Source organism: Apium graveolens, chromosome 9, assembly GCF_009905375.1.
Source record: "Apium graveolens cultivar Ventura chromosome 9, ASM990537v1, whole genome shotgun sequence".
NCBI classification, from domain to species: Eukaryota; Viridiplantae; Streptophyta; class Magnoliopsida; order Apiales; family Apiaceae; genus Apium; species Apium graveolens.
Genome location: NC_133655.1, coordinates 246,496,601 through 246,503,891, shown reverse-complemented (window position 1 = coordinate 246,503,891; position 7,291 = coordinate 246,496,601). Strand labels below are relative to the sequence as shown.

General features: G+C 33.9%; 1 non-coding gene across 1 annotated transcript; it reads left to right on the top strand.

Annotated features, from left to right (window-relative positions):
* Nucleotides 1–721: 721 nt before the first annotated feature.
* LOC141688566 (small nucleolar RNA R71) lies at nt 722–828 on the top strand. Its single transcript, XR_012562000.1, has one exon. It is a non-coding gene; the product is annotated as a small nucleolar RNA R71 (small nucleolar RNA).
* The last annotated feature ends 6,463 nt before the right edge of the window (nt 829–7,291 follow it).

Below are 7,291 nucleotides of genomic sequence, written 5' to 3'. Positions count from 1 at the left end.
CTTCCTTCCTTCCTGGCACTTCAGTGTCACTAGGCAATGTACCAGGTTGACGATTTAGCAAGGCATTTGCAATTTATCCGATTTGATTTTCCAAGGTCTTGATAGAAACAACTTGGCTCTTGCACATAAGCTTCAACTCCTCTAATTCAGATTTTTCATTGGCTTGTGGAAGTTGAAGTTGCTGTCTTGGTGCATATTGCGGTTGCTGAAAACCAGGAGGGTTGTATTTCTTAGCTGGGTACTGCTGATAAGGCTTTTGAACCGTATTCTGAGCGTTGCTCCAGCTGAAATTAGGATGATTGCGGTTGTTGGGATGATAAGTGGCTGGCACAGGTTACTGCGATCTCTGAAAATTGCTCACGAACTGGGTTGATTCACTAGAAATAGCACACTGATCAGTCTCATGGGCACCAGCACAAAGCTCACAGACACTAGCGATTTGATTAACTCCATAATTAGCCAAAGAGTCCACCTTCATCGTCAAAGCCTTAAGTTGGGCATCTATAGCAGTTGCTGCATCTAACTCCAGAATTCCTGCTACTTTTCCCTGAGTCAGTCTCTGGGAAGGATTCTGGTATTTATTAGCAGCCATTAGTTCAATTAATTCATAAGCTTCATTATAGCTTTAGCCCACAAGGCTCCTCCTGATGCTGCATCGAGCATGGGTCTAAAAGTAGCACCCAATCTATTGTAGAAATAATTTATAATCATCCAGTCAGGCATGCCATGGTGTGGGCACTTCCTTAGAATCTTCTTATATCGACCCCAAGCCTCACACAGAGATTCTTCAGTTTGCTGAGCAAACTGAGTAAGAGCATTCCTGATTGCAGCAGTCTTCGCCATAGGGAAGAATTTAGTGAGAAACTTTTGAGCAAGATCTTCCCATTTTGTGATAGAACCTGGTGGTAGAGAATGTAACCAGCACTTTGCCTTATCCCTCAGAGAGAATGGGAATAGTCGCAGCTTGATAGCATCGTCAGTCACACCAATGAACTTGAAAGTATCGCAGATCTCAATGAAATCCCTAATGTGGATGTTGGGGTCTTCAGTAGGAGAACCCTCAAACTGAACTGAGTTCTGTATCATCTGATTCGTGCTTGATTTGATCTCAAAAGTGTTAGCTGAGATGGCTGGTCTGATGATGCTCGACTGAATATCATTGAACTTAGGCTGAGAATAGTCCATCAGAGCCTTAAGAATTTCTGCTTGATCACCCATCACTACTAAAATTGGTTCCTCGACTTTCTTTTCTTCTTATACCTTCTCTTCGTCCTCAACAACTTCCCTTCGAACCACTACAGCTTCTTCCTTGGCTTTATCCAGAGTTCTCTTACGAGACCAAGAACGCGTATGCATACACGCTCGCTAGAGTACCTAAAATAAGACAAGGGAACAGATAAGTAACAATGTCCGAGTCAATGAACTTTAACGGCCACTGATGATAAACACATAAACTAATAAATAACACTGCAGTCCCAGGTAGCGGCGCCAAAAACTTGTTAGTCGCTAAACACGCGCTAATAATACACGCAAGTATACGCGTTCGCAAGTAATATAAGATTTAAATCAGATTCGTTCCCACAGAGACTAGCTTGGTTAACTAATTAATTTATGCACTTATGCACCGATGATATGGTTATTATCCAATGCTAAGACGATAACTGTAATATCCCATATTTTCAGATATTATTATTATAATTATTTGGAATTATTTATGTGATTTTATGTGAATTTTAATGAATTATATGATAATTGGAATTGATGTTGGGATGTTTATATGTGATATTATTTGAGTATTCTAATTTTTATATGTGCAGAATAAAATATAGATAATAGTGATATTTTCCCGGTAATTTTGGGATTGTTATATGATTTTATAATAATTTATGGATGTATTAATTATTTTCTGAGTAATTACAAAACTATTTTATAAAGCCGGAAATCGTCCAACTTCAACTGTTTTTGCATTTTTACAACCCGAAACTCTTCCGAAAACTCCTTCCTAACCTAATCTGGTAATTCTAGATATTTTCTGTGTTTTAACTTTTTCGATCCGGATTACGGCTTGACCCGTATGCGTCCGGGCGCAAAATTTTCGATATGATAAACGTTTGGATGAATCAACAAAACCCGTATTCTCGAAAGGCGGGATAGTATTAAATTATTTTCGTATAAAGTATTTTATAAGAAGTTCGGTTTTGATAATTATGCAAATCTGATATTAAATTGTATCATTTTTATAGTTACTTAGCAGCTAAGAAATCTATTTTCGGATCTGATATTACCCAACAGAATACTTGTTACGTGTTTAAGATGTATTTATATGAATAGATCCGTAATTTGGACGCGTGTTTATTTGCGTCTTTATCGAGTTACTCATTTTATCTCGTTTTATGTGTGTTTGAATGTATTTTATATTTTTCGGGGTTTTCTGTTAATTTAGGAATCGTTTCTGTTTTTCAAAAATCAACGGACCGGGACTTCACCAGGACGTAAAAGTCCTCAAAATTCATGTTTTTATTTTTATAAAATCAATCGTATTTCAAATACCAATATTTTTGCATTTATAAATTATTCGCAATTTTTGGGAAATTTTGATATAAATTCTTTATTTTATTGCTTTTAAAATTATTCCCCGTAATTATTATTTTTGAGCCTAATTATTTTGATTAGGGGATAAAAACACCCTAAATTGATTTTAGGGTATTTATTTTTCAGACAATATAAATAGCCCATTATTTTTTTTATTTCATTTTTACTTTCATTAAAAACAAAAATAAAGAACATATTTGGGGGTAAAATTTCTTCAAGAACAAAGATTTGATGATTCTGGGAGTTCTAGAAAACCAAATCAAACGTTGTACATACCAAATTGATCCTTGTTTCGAACCTGTTCTATTGGTACCAAAATCACGATCTGAGAGTAAGTATTGTGAAAAATCGATGTTTTTGATGTGTATAGATCACATGAATAGATTATAGATTATAAGTGCTTTAATTTAAGATATAGTAAGTTGAATTTGGTTAAGAATTGTGGTTTTTCCATGTTTGCCGGAAAATTTGAGTTCGGGGCCGGAATTTGATCGGGTGCCGAGTTTGGTCGATGTTTTGCGGTTGGTTTTGTTGGTTCTGAGTCGCAGGATTGATAAGGAGTAGTTTGGTGTGAAGAAATGGTTCAATTGGACGGTTTTGGGGCGGGATAGAGGCTCCCCGGACCGGAACAGCGCCGACCCTTTTCTTTGGAAACCCAGAATCCGGCGACCTGTTCTTCAGGTCCCGGCCACCTGTATAATGACTCATGTATTTTTGAATTATTTAAATATGTGATTATTATGGAAATTATTAAAATAAAATATGTGTATTGGTTTTGACAGCTATGTGTTGTTTGATTATTATCTAGGTGTGATTTATGATGTATCGGGTTGTTCGCGTGGTTAATTAAGAAATTGTATTGAATTGTTTCACTTTTAAAGTGGATTTAATGCTAATTTATGTGTATAAATATTTGAAGTGTCTCTAAAATTGTTTTTATGATTTTATAATTACATTAATTATATTTAGGATATTATAAAACTGAGAAATCAATATTTCATTAATTATTTATTTATAAATGATTTTTTGAGTGTGTTTAATGGTAAAATCCATATTTAATTATGGAAATCTTCAAAAATCATGAAACTTATATTTTATTAAGTTCGTATTATTTTGAGAATTTTAAAATTATTTTGGGAATTTTCGAAGTTAGTTTCACCCGCGCGTCAATTCGTTTAATTGATAAAAGCGGGTACAAGTTGCGTTTTAGAAATTGTTTAAAAATTTCAAAATTTATGTTTTTATAAATTTCGGGATATTTGTGACATTTTAAGACTATTTTCGTGATTTTCTGAAATTATTTTAAGTGCAGCTCGGATCATTAATTGTTAAATGCGGATATGAATTACATTTCAAATATACTATGAAAATTATAAACAATTTATTTTTAATAATTATGAACTATTTGTGATATTTTAAAATTATTTTGGCAATTTATGGGTAAAATTTTACCAATAAAATTGCTCGTTATTTTGCGAAACGCGAGCAAAATCAGGGACTGCAGTATAAATCAGGACACGTGTTAAGTTTTAGGTATTGAATTGCAACGTGGAAGCAGTTGAAGATTTCTATTGATAGAAATAAAACAATAGGCGTTACCACCGCCTTCTTCACTCCTGTTTATTCGGTTTCGCTGCTCCTCTCCTTCTTTGGCAATTACAATCTCTGTCATATCTCTCTCTTAATTTATTCTCTTCCTCTCTCTTCAATCTTCTTCCTATTGCTCTTAATCATCTCCGGTTGCTTGCCTCCGACCTAATAAGGAAATTTCAAGATGGATTATGAAGTGTGGACATGTCAAAGGATTAAGGCGAAATATTAGAGGCCTAGTAGACAAGGCAGACCCAGGAAGTGGTTTTACAAGAAACAAATCGTGAAGTGTACCAGTGATGTTAAGGGAGAAAAAGGAATGAAAGTATAAAAGTATGTACTGATTATCGGGAGTTTAACAAAATGACGAATAAGAAGAAGTGAGACCCTATAAAGAATTGATTACTTACGAGACCTAACTCAAGAAGTATGTTATATCTCGGGGATTAACTTAAGATCCGACCTGAGAACATATCAGAGATTACGATTAAAGTGAGTTAAGAGCATTGCAAGCTCTGGTGATATTATGTAAAATAATAAGTGTATCAGGTGATTATAAGGAATTAAGGATCATGGTGTATAAGGAGTACTTAGATAAGTAAATTGTATTTATTGATAATATCCTCAGCTACTCGAAGAATAAGGAAGTCTGCGTGGAATGCCCAAGGATTTTTCTCCAAGGATCAGAAGGAAAGCAACTATGCGTTGAGTTTTCAAGAATAAAATTTTGACTAAGGTTAACAAAAGACTCTGATTAATCCGTTAACAACTACCTGAGCAAAGCCGTAAGGTAACAGATGCCTTATGCTGACAGAAAGGATTGGATGTAATTAAGACCACCGAGGAGTTAATAAACGGATTGGAAATAGTGGAATCTGAAGTTCAAATACTTAAATGTGATAATACGTGAATATATGAGATTACTTTTCAGCCTTAACTGATGAAAAAGAGTAAGAAATATTTAAATGTTTGGAAACCAAGTTGAAAATGAGCATCACCTATCATCCTTAAACGGAGAGTCAAAGTACGGAAGTGATTCAAGAAATGTAGGATATGTTGAGTGGTTGAGTTTTAAGGAAACACTGGAATGATCATTTATCAGTGATGTCAGCTTTGGAATGCCACTTTACCAAGCTTCATCTGAACGCAAGTGTAGGTCCCCATTTCTATTAAAATAAAATGGGAGAAAGAAAGTTATCAAATTCTAAGTTAAATCGGCACACCAAGAGTGTAGTGATATTGATTGAAGTAGCTCGGAATAGACAAAGAAAGAAGGCGAAATTGTATCGAGAGAGAATATGAATATAGAAATAGGACCAGTAGTGTTAGTACAAGTTTCATCTTGAAAGAGACTGGATAAGTTTAAGTAGAAGGGACAGGTTAAGTCCTAAAATTAATGAACCTTTCGAGGTATTGATAAATATAGATAAAGTTATTCATAAGTTGTTGTTACCGTCACAACAGTGTGTACATGTAATATATTTGGCCTGTTATGGTTAAAGCGATAAGTATCTGATTTAAATTAAGTGATTGATTATGAGCCAATGGGCTCTTGTCCAAGTTTATTTTGCATATAGTGAGCAATCCAAACTCTTGATCGTTAAAGGCGAGTCATTGGAAATGAGTGTATACCTATAGTAAGTACGCTTGAAATCCTCGAGTAAAAGAGTCTACTTGGAAACTAGAGTCAGATATGCTTGACAAATATCCTCACTTGTGTAATTAGACCAGATTCTGAGGACAGAATCTTTTTAAGGGGGGAAGGATATAACGACTCGTGTATTTTTGAATTATTTAAATATGTGATTATTATGGAAATTATTAAATAAAATATGTGTATTGGTTTTGACCGCTATGTGTTGTTTGATTATTATCTAGGTATGATTTATGATGTATCGGATTGTCCGCGTGGGTAATTAAGGAATTGTATTGAATTGTTTCACTTTTAAAGTGGATTTAATGCAAATTTATGTGTATAAATATTTGAAGTGTCTCTAAAATTGTTTTTCTGATTTTATAATTACATTAATTATTTTTAGGATTTTATAAAACTGAGAAATCAATATTTCATTAATTATTTATTTATAAATGATTTTTGATTGTGTTTAATGGTAAAATCCATATTTAATTATGTAAATCTTGAAAAATCATGAAACTTATATTTTATTAAGTTCATATTATTTAGAGAATTTTAAAATTATTTTGGGAATTTTTGAAGTTAGTTTCACCCGCGCGTCGATTCGTTTAATTGATAAAAGCGGGTACAAGTTGCATTTTTGAAATTGTTTAAAAATTTCAAAATTTATGTTTTTATAAATTTCGGTATATTTGTGACATTTTAAGACTATTTTCGTGATTTTCTGAAATTATTTTAAGTGCAGCTCAGATCATTAATTGTTAAATACGGATATGAGTTATGTTTCAAATATACTTTGAAAATTACGAAAAAATTATTTTTAATAATTATGAATTATTTGTGATATTTTAAAATTATTTTGGCAATTTTAGGGTAAAATTTTACCAATAAAATTGCTCGTTATTTTGTGAAACGCGAGCAAAATCAGGGACTGCAGAATAAATCAGGACACGTGTTAAGTTTTAGGTATTGAATTGCAACGTGGCAGCATTTGAAGATTTCTATTGACAGAAATAAAACAATAGGCGTTACCACCGCCTTCTTCGCTCCTGTTTATTCGGTTTCGCTGCTCCTCTCCTTCTTTGGCAATTACAATCTCTGTCATATCTCTCTCATAATTTATTCTATTCCTCTCTCTTCAATCTTCTTCCTGTTGCTCTTAATCATCTCCGGTTGCTTGCCTCCGGCCTAATAACGGTGAGCCGCTGCCTTGTGCTTGGCTTGGCTGTCTCGGTGATTTTTTTATATGCATATATATGTATATATATACCTCTGTATATATACGTGTACGATATATGTAGTGTGCGTGTGTTGGTGTTTGTGTGTCTGTGACTGTGCTTCCCGACCATCCCTGTGTTTTTCCGTTGGCTTTGCTGCGGTTCTGTGGTGGCGCGTTGCGCGTGTTGCCCTGTTTCGTTGACTACGTTTGGTTCGATTGATTGGATTAATTCATATTATTTTATTAATTACAGG